Raw genomic sequence first — 14,213 nt, forward strand, 5'->3', positions numbered from 1 at the left:
TTTGACTAGGGACCAATATCTTGCTTCTAGCCAAACAGGAACATAATCATGGAAGTAAAATAGTCATGTTCTTCATACTGTAATAAATTTACAATTTTACAGCGCTCAAAACGTAATAAATATCCATATAGGCTACCTACTTCGGGTCTAGTATAGTTTAGTACCACAAGTACATCCAGTGGGCGTAGCACAACGATTTTTGCATATGTTATTCCTAACCCTCAACTGACTATGCCATCCAAAAATTACGTCACCATCTCGTCATAGGGATTGTCAAAGTATAATTACGATCGCCCGAAATGGCATCTGCGCCGCCGATAACAAATTTGCTAAAGCCGGCGATCTCACTCCTATCGTGATCGTTGCGACGAGAAAAATAGCTTGCTCGATTTCGGGTGATCGTCTACGCGGTTTGGACGACCATCCGCATACTTCGGTGGGCCTTATTACGCCACTGTGACGTTGGAATGACGTAATTTTTCGGTGCCGTAGTCAGGTGGGGGTTAGGATTGACATATGCAAAAATTGTTGAGCCAGGCCAACTTGAAGTGGATGTGGTAGGTACTAAACTATACCAGACGGCTAATTCTGTACTTGTACCGGGTATACTGATACGGTATACCGTCAGCGCGCAATGGTCTATAGACTATCAGTGCCTCCCAACTCTGTAACTGCCTAACCTTTTTCAGTTTGTCACCCACCCCTGCACTTGTACCTATATACAATGATACGGTAGTCATCAGGCAGAGACTGATGGTGAACATTTCAAGCATATCTGCATATGGAGAAATGAAACTCGACTGGTTAACAAGACAAATATAAGACCTATAATTACAACTTGATTCAAAAATGTATTTATCGACGTACCGTTACCGGCAACGTGGTCATACCATTACTACATAATTAAACATCAATAAGTTCTATTGAAAAACGTTTTAGCAGTTTACAGGCTCCGGAGTACAGGCGACTCCCTCGTTTTATGAGTCTGATCAGTTTGGTAAAATTATCGGCACGACTTCGCCGCCAGTGGAAATCATTGAGGCATCATATGTTTCTGGGATTGGTGTATGTTTCTGGGATTGGTGTTAGGTCAGGTCGGGTCGATGAAAAAATAGACATAGAGAGAGAGAGAGATTTATTATATTGTTACCCAAAAAATACAGTCATCAATGCAGTAAAAAAGTAGAAACAATAGAATTGCTTTGGCATGGACCGGAGAGAGCGATACGACTATACGGTCATCAAGGTCAACTTCCACCAACAGTCAGAAAAAGAAGCGGACGAGACCCTTCTAAACTAATTCCTATAGGATAGTACGCAGTATTGGCACCGGTAAAGATTTCTGGACTCTTCTCTGCCGTATGGTGGTTTACGTAACTGCTACCAGGTTACGGCTTCCTTCACCATCGGGGCCATGTATCTGAAACAAATAACTGGCCAACTGATCTCATACGGGTACCCGACATTGACAGGTAACCAAACGGGAGAGAGGGAGAGAATTTATCATTCGGTCAACGAGAAAATACATACGTTTACGTAACTGCTACCCGGTTACGGCTTCCTCCACCATCGGGGCCATGTATCTGAAACAAATAACTGGCCAACTGATCTCATACGGGTACCCGACATTAACAGGTAACCAAACGGGAGAGAGGGAGAGAATTTATCATTCCGTCAACGAGAAAATACATACGTTTATGTAATTGCTACCAGGTTAAGGCTTCCTCCGCCATCGGGGCCATGTATCTGAAACAAATAACTGGCCAACTGATCTCATACGGGTACCCGACATTGACAGGTAACCAAACAGGAGAGAGGAAGAGAATTTATCATTCCGTCAACGAGAAAATACATACATGGCGCAGCGGTGTGGCTCAACGGGCTAAAGCGTTAGGAATACGCTCGCCACCGCACCTCTAATTACTCTGCGTGGGTTCGCAGGTTCGATTCCCATGCAGGGATGGTTATGTGCGAGAGGATCCTCGCCGTCGTTGGGTGGTTCACGTAACCGCTGGTCGGTTACGGCTTCCTCCACCACCAAGTCCATGCTTCTGAAAACAAACAATATAACTTATCCCATACCCGACTTGGAATGGTAACCGGACGAGAGGCCGTGGTTCGCCATATGGATAAGCCGTCTTATCGGCTTTCCTCTCCCCCGGGATAAATATGTAAATCCTATCCTAATACAAAAATAATAATAATAACATAATAAGTAAATCAAAAGTTTTCGGTATGACTGGGTGGTAACGATACGACCATTTAAAGTCATCTGAGTCAGTTACAACTGAGACGACAACGTCTATAACTCTGTTTTATTCGGTATGCCCATATTTATTCTTACCACTTGAGTCACTAGTGAGCAGCTGAGTAACGCCAAAGTGGCTATAACAAAGTGACGTTCAATTTTCTTGTGGATAGTGGTGCGATGACTACTCTGATCGACATTTCCATCTTTGAGGCTATAGGTGGGAAGGAAGCACAATTGGCACCGCTCGAAGAATCTCTTGTTGCAGTGGGTGGGCATGATTTTTTATCACTGGGTACATTGGAGGTTGATTTGTCTATTGATTTTTTTGTATCACGACGCACTGTGATTGTCGCCAACTTAGGTATGACTAGGCTTACCATACGTCCCGCTTTTTAGCGTCTTGTCCCGCCGTCCTGACAAGTCAGCTAATTGTCCCGCTTATGCGTTCAGCCAACCAGCATAATACAGTACACGAACATGTTCTCATTACTGTTGTGGCTGCGAAGCGCAACGCTAGCCTATACTAATTGAAGGCGAATGCGTTATTTTGTTTGTTTCGTTGTTTCCCGCTAACATTGTTAGCTAACGTATCACATGTAAAATCAATTCTTATTGGTCCTGTTCGGACGTTCACGTGAATGTAACATTGAGCAACTTCTTTTTGAAAGTGTTATCTACAGGAAAGCATGCTTGGGCGAATAAGTAAATTCTCAATGCTTGAAAACGGCAGACTATATTTCATTATTCTTTATTCCTTTTGCTGTACAAAAAAATCTAAATTCGGATCATTTGTATCGTTAGCGTCTATTTTTCGAACTGAACCCGAAATTTCGACAGAGAATATGCGCATGAACTCTCGATGACAATATAGTCAATGAAGACAGCCGGGATGACTTTAAATGTAGGCCTATGTAGTAAAATCGGAACTGTAAAGTTACAGGATCACAGCTAAGGGGTCGTGTCTTTGGAGGCGTCCCGCTTTGAAGTCAAAAAAATATGATAACCCCAGGTATGACTATCTCCGAGAACATGATTGCGTTCTTTACTTATCATCTAGACTAGACACATGATGATAGAGGGTCATGGAATCAAACTGTTTACTGAAAAGTCTGTACCGTGTTGCCGTGTAACTGTTCCGGAAGATGTTACGATACCGCCATATTCTAAGGTTGTTATCCCTGCACAACTTAGTCGCCCATGGCCGAAAAGCAATTTGTCTGATGTCTGGATTATGGAAGGTCCACTGTTCCGATTCTAGCGGTCAACCAGAAAGGCAGACAACTTAAGATCAGAGCTGGATCTTTGCTGGGTATTGCACACTCTCGACTAGTAGCTCAGATTCAAGTCGACGAATCCGAAGGGGTTGTAGCTTCTGAATTACCAGAGTATCTACATGACATGGTCAATTCCGTTGAAGATCTATCCCCGAGTCAACGTGAACAATTGGTCAATTTGATTTGTGAATGGTGAACTTGGCCGTACTTCAGCAGCAAAGCATAGGATCATCACAACAACACCACATACGATTCGGCAGGCTTCTCGTCGAATTGGGGTGGGCACGTGGGAAGATGGCCGAAGAAGCTGTTGATAGTATGCTGGCTCAAGGTGTCATTGAACCAAGTGATTCCCCATATTCTTCTCCCATTGTCTTAGTTCCTAAGAAAGATGGTTCTACCAGATTTTGCGAGTATTTCAGATTGCTCAATGACGTCACTTGCAAAGATGCATATCCCTTGCCGCGTATTGAGGATATCATTGAGTCCTTAAACACTCTCTAATCTTCGGGAAGTTTTCATAAGACTTCGCCGTGCCGGTATACTCTTGAAATTCCGAAATTAAAACTTTTCCGTCGAAGCACCTCTTATCTTGGTTATGTTATTTCATCTGAAGATGTCTGTTGCGACCCTGGAAATGTTGCGGCTATCAAAGAATTGAAAACGCCAAATTCTGTCAGCGATATTCGCAGTTTTCTTGGCACAGCGAACTACTACCGGATGTTTGTTCAAGACTATTCAACAATTCCCGGACCTCTTATTCGATTGAACAGGAAGAATATTGCCTTTGTATGGAGTACTCAATGTCAAAAGGCTTTTGAAACTCTGAAACACTGTCTGACATCAGCCCCAATTCTCAGTTTTTCTAGAACAATCGGCGAGTTCATATTGGATACCGATGCTAGTGGTTTTGGAATCGGTTTCTTATGCCAGCAAGACTATGTCCCAGTCTCAACGTAGATACTGCGCTACACACCGGGAACTATTAGCCGTGGTGTGGGCTGTTCGTCATTTTAGCCATTTTCTTTTATAATTCGCACAGACCATGCTGCTCTCAAATGGCTGATCAATTTTCGTGAACCACAAGGGATGTTAGCAAGATGAATATTAACCCTTGGCGCTTATGACTTCAAGATTGAATACAGACCTGGAGTGAAACATGACAATGCTGACAACAAGACAGTTCCGATTGTAATTGGCTAGATCAGGCGTCTCAAACTTGCGGCCCGCAGGACGATAATTTGCGGCCCCCACCTTGGTATGAAAGTTTAATGTTAGTGCGGCCCGGCCCAAGTCACTCAGCTCAGTTAGAACAATTGATGCATTTAACAGTGGCGGCGCGTCAATAGAGCCAACCGGGGCAATGCCCCAGTTGTTTTTTCGGTATAATAAAAAATATTCGAAAAATACCTCAATATCGGTTGCACAGACTGTCTACACTAGCCATATTCTCCCGACATGGTTCATTTTTCGCTCGCAAAGCCTTCGCCGAACGTCGACGGGGCGACGCCGATTTTGCCCCGGTTGCTCATTGTATATCGTATTCTCTCTTTTATCTTCCACTCGCCGCGTTTGTCTCGTTTGTTTTCTGTTTCTTTTACTAAATCATCGGGGCTAGCCCCGAAATTATGACGACACAACGTTTCTTACAACAACGTGTTGACATATTCACGCATTCCTTCTCGTTCGTTGGTTGCTTGAAGAGTTGAAAGTTTCCTCGCCTTCGTTTTTGTCGCTTGTTTCGCTATTTGAATCAGTTAGAGACCTTTAGTCCATTTGCTTTCAATTTTCCACATTCCTTTTGAGCTCCTCACTTCTTTCCGGCTTCGCATTTCTTAGCCTTAGACCTCATAATGAATAAGGTTGATGCACTACTTCGCACTCCGTTTTCGCAGCTGCCGCTGGAACAAAAATTAGAGGTACAACGTCTTGGGCCGCGCAACCAAAAAAATGTTCACTGGAACAATCCCATGACGGAGGAAAGCGTCGGCGTACATTCTGCGCAGAAACTTGGTATAAAAAACACGAATGGTTGTGTTACAGCGAGGACAAAAAGGCACTTTTTTGTTTTTATTGCCTACTTTTTGCTACCGCCCGTGACTCACGTTGGTGTAAATTTGGTTTTAGAGATCTTCAACATCTTTCCGAGCGTGCCAGGGATCATCAATCTTCTATGGAGCATCTGAACAATGCAGTAAAATACCGAACATTCGGAAATGTTAATATTGCAGCACAGTTGGATGAAGGACGCGCGGTTTCTATTCGTCGGCACAACCAAAACGTCGAGAAAAACCGCCATGTTCTCGGTCGATTGATAGATGTTTTTGAAGTTCATTGGTTGTCACGAGCTGTCCCTCCGTGGGCACGATGACCGGGCTGGCTCTTCTAATAGAGGGTATTTTTGGATATGGTGGAATACACCGCATCCCCAGATACAGTATTGAGCGATCATCTTGATGCCTGCCGCAACTGTTTCGAAAGGGATATCTAAGGATATCCAAAATGATTTGCTCGACTCAATGTATAAAATTTATTTACAACATTTGGCTCTGGAAATTGAGAATTGCCAGTTCCTTTCGATTCAGTCTGACGAGACAACTGACATCACGTGCGTTTCCCAACTGGCTGTGATTTTTCGGTTTGTGAAAGATGGTAAACCTACCGAGAGATTTCACAGCTTTGTACCAATCGTTGATCGCACGGCTTGCGGGATATCGGCTGTACTGAAAGAAGTGTTACAGCCTTACAACGCGAAGTCAAAATTGATAGCTCAAACTTATGACGGCGCGGCAGTCATGAGTGGGTCGAAACATGGTGTTCAAGTTTATATAAAAGAAGATTTTCCTCATGCGCATTTTTTACATTGTTATGCACACCAATTTAACCTCGTTATTAAAAATATGTGTCTTGATACCCCTCTCGTCCGTATATTTTTTGCAAATGTTTCGGGGTTTTCTTCATTTTTTTCCGTTTCGCCGAAGCGCTCTGACCTCCTTCGCCAGATATGTAGCCGCCGTCTCCCAGCTTGTGCACCAACACGTTGGAACTTCCAATCACGCGTGGTGCAGGGCGTGTCCGAAATTAGGTCTGAGCTCATTGAGTGTTTCAATGGCATTCAGAGCTCTCCGGTTTGGGACGAACGCTCTGTGAGGGAGGCGGCAGGTCTAAAGCGTCTGCTAGAAGATGGTGAGTTTTCATTTTTCTTTACGCCGCGGGCAAACAACGCAGCGTTTGATTTTGTCTGCAAAGGAATGCTGTGACATTCTGGTGAATCAAATAGGCGATCGGTCTGCGCACTGAACACCTTGCCGCGTTCTCTTTGATGAACCCCAAAAATTTTTCAAAATTTGCACGTCAATTTCCCATCCATTTGTTGGCTACTGTCTCCAAATTTTACCCCATGATAAACGTGGGTAAATTGGAAAATGAATTGCGATGTATATACACCAATCAAACTTTTTTGAACATCACATCAACTTGCGCGCTCTATGGGTTCCTCATAGATAACACTCTAGTAACTACCTTTGCGGCGTCTGCAAAATTTCTGGACATCATTTTGACGACGCCTATTTCTTCTGCCGACGCAGAGCGAACATTCAGCACGCTGAAGCGTATTAAAACGCATCTCAGAAACACAATGAAGCAAGATAGATTAAATTCCTTGGCTGTTTTATCCATTCACAGAGACGTTATTTCTGGGATGCATGACTTTAATCAGCGCGTTATTGAGCATTTTGCTTCCAAGAAACAGCGGCGTGTTGCATATATGTTCAAGCAGTAGAAGTCTAGCAGCATATATATCTATGAGTGAGCGACACATGTCCTTATCTTTGCATTAACGTTCCTTTCTTCATAGTAACGTTTTAAACCTTATTTTAGGTTTTGTCTGCTTTCCCGAAGTTTCTGTTAATATGTCATTGTATTTATCTGGGTAAATATTGCCTTCCCTTTTGAAAGAGGTTTCAAAATAAACTATGTCTATATTTATTAATCCCTTGACTTGGACCGGTTTTAAAGACACTTTCTTATCGTTAAAAATTGTCGCTTTTGCCGATTGGTTGTTACCGATGGAATGGTTTTTATACTCATAAAATGATGGGAGAACTTACAGCGCTCATCCTGTCCCCGTAGATGGGGTGACTTGGTCCCACAGCAGCTTGCCCCGGTTGTCAAAATGACCACGCGCCACCACTGGCATTTAATATATGATCAGGACAAGTAAAGCAAAACAAAATATTTTATAATCTATCCCCCGAAAGGAATATGCGGTACGGTAACCTACTAGTACTGTACCTGTAGGCATGATATTCGATGGACCTCTGACCCCGAAGAAAATTTTCTTATACTTTACCATTGCAAATTCTTGGTGCATAATTATTTTAGAGGTGGCTTCGCGAGTTGAAGCCTATAAACTGCGGGGTATATGTTTCACGTCATCATTTTGATTCAAAACATTTAACAACCTGTTTTTCAACAGTACCAGTAGAGAAGTTTAGCCTAGTCTATCACAGCTATTTCTAGACTAATTTTTGACTACGACAATTAAGCTACGACGCCCAAGCAATCAGAATGATCATTAAGTTCTTTGATCCATACTTGAATTTCTGAAACACAACCCAAAACTAACAAATAGCATGCAGAAACCAGGTACCGGTAATGTTTACAAACATGCCTGAAAATCTTCCTGATTGACAAGTGTCTGAGCGTTTGCGAAAGTCTATTGTTACGTCACTTTTTGTGTCTTGCTGATTAGCCAATGTTACGGAATAAAAAAGGAAGTAGATGCTCGGGGGAATGTCCATCGCGGAATTACTTACATTTATATTTTTTACATGTTTTGCGTATAAAAAAAACAGAGGAAAATATTTAACTTTTTAAGTTTAATGCTTTTATTGTGAAAAACCTGATGCGGCCCGGACTCACTAAGACTCCGTCTCGGCGGCCCTCGGGTAAATTGAGTTTGAGACCCCTGGACTAGATGCACACACAGATGAGCAAATTAAAAATCAAAATCAAAGTAAAGATCCTGATATTTCTGCTGTTTTGAAATGGAAACAAATTTCAGTTCTCAAACCTGACATTCAAGAATACATGCCTGAATCAACAGTGACCAAACGTTTGATTTCGCAATCGGATTTGATTTTTGTAGATATACTATGTAAATGTAAGTGGTACCATGCATAAAGAGTAAACAAACATGCACTGAGTAATAAATGTTGAATCTCGGTTTGACAAAGAAGAATACAGTGAATATTATTCCACAAAATGCGATAGTAAAATATTTTATAGTTTCACAAATCAAAAATCTAGCTAGGTTTAAAAAAATTTAATCGATGAAAATATACACATATTTTCTTGCAAATTGTTGGCCAGTATGGGTGGACATGTCCATGAAACAAATATGTGCAGAGTATGATATCAATTATCAGGCACTAGTCATACCTGTAAATCCAATAAAACAATACGCAGATAACAAGTTAAAAATAGACTATTAGACACATATCCACAACAGTATCCCATTCGAAATAGAACTTCTGCCTTTATAAGAAATATTTGGAAATGAACTCAAATTTAAATGAGAAGTCATTACAATTCTAGTGCCTATGAATTTGATTAAATTTTGAATTTGTTCGAGAAAAAAAAATGCTCCTTAATTAACAGCAGAGCGATATGAATGCACAGTACTACATTCGGTAAAATACCGATTCAAGATTTCGTCTGCTGACAAAAAAAAATGATAGCAATTCGTTCAATCTCTTTGGACATACCAATCCAAAAGACAGTTTCACAAACACGGCGGATCATGCTTGCATAACCTAAATAAGAAAAATGATTTTGTTCCTATATTTCATTACGCATAGATTTTGGAATCTATATTCGTTCACCTTTCAAAATAATATTATCTTGATGACATAATGTATCTCTTATCGAAAAATAGGGTTTCACACAATCGGGTAAGTTATTCTTATGCTCGGGTCATCCATGTTTAATATATCTCAGTAACTTCATCGATTCGTCATATTTCATCATAGCTTGCTTTAGATCTTCAATTCTTTCATCTGGAATTTGCTCTTAAGGCCGGGGTGCACAACCTGCGGCCGCATTGGGTCGTCGAGGGCAAAATGCGCGGCCGTGCTGATGTGTGTGTTTTACTGCAAAATAAGGTATGTTCGTGTTTTATATTGGCGGTGGACTGTTACGTCTTTAACGGAAAATAAACTAGAATCGAGAATATAAAAAGTAACAATTGTAAACATTGCTCCATATCACCTTTCTTCAGCAAAAGTTACGGTGTATTCTATTCATGTTGTTAATATTTTTTGACACCATTTTTAGAGTCTTAATATTCACTCTTTTATTTTCAGTCGGAATTTTTTGGTGGCCAATTCACCCTTTTAATTATATATATTTTGTGTCTCTATGCCGATGACGGCAAAATAACGATTTTTTATCGTTAACGTCAATTCCTTGATATATATTTTTCGAACTGAACCCGATATTTGGACAGAGAATATGCGCATGAATTCTCGATGACAATATGGTCAATGAAAACAGCCGGGATAGCTTCAAATGTGGGCCTATGTTGTGGATTCGGAAAATGCAAAGTTTCAAAATCACAGCTAAAAGATCGTTGTCTTTAGAGGCGTCCCACTTTGAAGTCACAAAAATATGGTAACCCTAATTAAACTGAATATCTCATATGACATATATATTCATTGAAATTTCCCGATTTGATAAAAATATATGGTCACAACACACAACACAGATACTTACGGAAACAAATCAAACCAGAAACTATCAAAAAACTATTCAACTAATTTTTCTCACGGTTCCTATCTAATTTATTTCTCGATAGCTTCGTTTTGAGACGCGCAACTTTCGCAGTCACTAGCGTGTGACGGGAGCGGGAATTCTCCATTTGACGATGACAACTCGCTTATTTTCAAAGTGACTATAAACCAGTTTATAGTCGCTTTGCTTATTTTATAATTTGGCAGACAATTAAAAAAAAGATGAATAGGCGAGCAGAGCATTTTAGGTATTTCATGTTAAATGAATAGATAATATATATACATCAAAATAAAACGCAACCACGAAAGATAAAAGTGATAACAAAATAATAAATACACCTGATTGTTGTTTACCATAACGAGGGAGGTCGTGACCCACAACAACAACAGAGAGTGAACTAATATGAACCTGGTATCGATCCCGAAATTATGTACATTATCACTTTAGCTTTGTACCATCCAGTTAATTTATACCCACAATGCATCAAATATACATTTAAGAATCGACACATTTCCAAGTAATTTTGCTTTCGATGAGCAATAGTTAATATAACAACAACCCAAAAAGGTAATAAAAAAACATTTGACCATTCTGAACTTTTTTGTTTGATATCATGTGGTCTATTGGTGCTTTCGAGGCCTATTTTCGATATCTAAATGCTAACTTGAAATCTCTCCTTAGGTTCTAATGTGAGTATTACGACTAAATATTTAACATATATATATAACTCTATTACGGTAGTTAAACGGACCTGCCATAATTGCAGTACTTAAGCGGACGTCGTTCCTGTGGGCGTATCATTGTTTTTAAATACGTACTTGGAGAGCGCGAGAGCCGTTGACAACTACGGAGAAAAAGAGTCAACACAATCCTCTCGATAACAGATATAAAATTTTTGTCCGCTTAATTCGTCCACTTAATTCAGACCACCAAATGTTTTAGCCTATTTCGGCACTAAGCCGGACCCCTCTTATATGTCGCCCTGGATGTCTACATAAATGATGTTGCTTTTATTTTAATACGCATTTTAAAGCGTATGACCTCGCTTTAGTTTCCGATGGATTTGAACCATTTAGCAATATTTATCACAAAAAATAGCATTTTTTTTCAATGCTCAGTCTTTTGTGCAAGGGAGATGCACTGTGTTTGGTGTAGGAAATAATCTCCCATGTCAAAAAATACTCAAAATGCAACGTGAAGATAGACAAATCGAAACAAATTGATCCAAACGTGTTATATATTTGAAACTGAGAAATACATAGAGCATATCACAAATGTTCGCCTATTCCAACCCTATGGTTCAACATATGAATTAAACATATGCTATGTTGTGAGTGCCAAGATATCAATACCAAGTCAAAATTATGGCATTCCAATAATATTGATAAACATTGCGCAAAATATATCTCAAAAACCCGCATATCTATATGGCTAGTTATTAAGCGTGACATATAATTGAAAAACAAAATTTCGAAATGCCATACATATTGAGAAACAATACACAAAATATATTTCAAAGTATCACCAATTTGATTGCTAAAGTGTAAAATATTATTTTGAAAAGGAAGTGTGGTATATAATAGTAAAATAAAATATGAAAGTGCTAATAATATTGAGAAACAATAAAAGAAAATTATATATACGCAGAAGGAAACCGCAGAATGAAATTCGGAAATGCCAATAATATTGAAAAAATATCACATAAACTTTATCTCAAATGTCCACCTATCCGGCCTTTTAAGTTATACAAATAATTGTAAATGGGAATTCTGGTATGTCATTATTGAAGACAAAAATCACACAAATTGGATTTCAAATGTTCATCTATTCGGTCACTCAAATGTGGCACGTAATTAAAAAATGTACACCAGCCCTATTGAGAAACATTACACAAAATATATCTTAAATGTCCACTTATCCGACCACCTAAGGGTGGCATACAACAATTGAAAGAAAATTTTTAAACCATATTGAGAAACATTACATGAAATATATCTCAAATGTCCACCTATCCGGCCTTTTAAGTTATACAAATAATTGTAAATGGGAATTCTGGTATGTCATTATTGAAGACAAAAATCACACAAATTGGATTTCAAATGTTCATCTATTCGGTCACTCAAATGTGGCACGTAATTAAAAAATGTACACCAGCCCTATTGAGAAACATTACACAAAATATATCTTAAATGTCCACTTATCCGACCACCTAAGGGTGGCATACAACAATTGAAAGAAAATTTTTAAACCATATTGAGAAACATTACATGAAATATATCTCAAATGTCCACCAATCCGGCCACCTAAGTGTGGCATACAAGAATTGAAAAAAAAATTCTGAAATCATATTGAGAAACATTACATAAAGTATATCTCAAATGTTCACCTATTCGGCCACCTAAGTGTGGCATACAAGAATTGAAATAAAAATTCTGAAATCATATTGAGAAACTTTACACAAAGTATATCTCAAATGTCCACCTATCCGGCCACCTAAGTGTGGCATACAAGAATTGAAATAAAAATTCTGAAATCATATTGAGAAACATTAAACAAAGTATATCTCAAATGTCCACCTATCCGTCCACCTAAGTGTGGCATAAAACAATCAAAATAAAAACTCTGAAATCATATTGAGAAACATCACACAAAGTATATCTCAAATGTCCACATATCCGACCATCTAAGTGTGGCATAAAACAATCAAAATGAAAACTCTGAAATCATATTGAGAAACATCACACAAAGTATATCTCAAATGTCCACCTATCCGGCCACCTAAGTGTAGCATACAAAAATTGAAATAAAACTTCTGAAATCATATTGAGAAACATCACACAAAGTATATCTCAAATGTCCACCTATCCGACCACCTAAGTGGGGCATAAAACAATCACAATGAAAACTCTGAAATCATATTGAGAAACAATACACAAAGTATATCTCAAATGTCCACCTATCCGACCACCTAAGTGGGGCATAAAACAATCACAATGAAAATTCTGAAATCATATTGAGGAACATTACACAAAGTATATCTCAAATGTCCACCTATCCGGTCACCTAACTGTGGCATACAAGAACTGAAATGAAAATTCTGAAATAATATTGAGAAACATTACACAAAATATATATCTCAAATGTCCGCATATCCGACTACCTAAGTGTGGCATACAACTATTGAAACTAATTCCTGAAATCATATTGAGAAATCTTACACAAAATATATCTCAAATGTCAACTTATTCGACCACTTAAGTGTGTGAAATATAACTAAAATACGAAATTTCGAATACTAATCATATTTTGATGTTGTGGAAAATTGCTCAAAATTTATCTCAAATGTTGACCTATCCGATAACTTGAGAGTGACAAATATTATAAAACAAAATTTTGAACAATACAGAAAATATATCGCAAATCGTCATCTACTCAGCTACGTAAGTGTGTCATGTAAATCCAAAACGATATTTTGGAATGGCAATAATATTAAGAAGCATTCAAAAAACTTTTTAACCATCCGACCATTTCAGAATGTATGTAATTAAAACATGAAATTTTAAAAAAATATCGAGAAACATTACACACAACATATCTCAAATGTTCAATTAAGTGACGTTTTTTGTCATGTCAACTAAAATGAGAAACATTACACTCCCGAAGTATGCGAACCAAGATGACGGACATCGGAATGTAATATGTGTACTAGGTTAGGGTTAGGCTAATAATTAGGCCATAATTAGGTATAAATACTACGGGAGGCTCTTGGCTAGTCTTCGAACTGATAATAGGACTAAAATAAGGAAAATTGGAAAAAAATTATTGCCTAACCCTAACCTGTTACCCATGTTACGTTCCGATGTCCGCCATCTTTGTTCGCATACTTCGGGAGCACC

This window comes from Styela clava, chromosome 6, assembly GCF_964204865.1.
Source record: "Styela clava chromosome 6, kaStyClav1.hap1.2, whole genome shotgun sequence".
Classification (NCBI taxonomy): Eukaryota; Metazoa; Chordata; class Ascidiacea; order Stolidobranchia; family Styelidae; genus Styela; species Styela clava.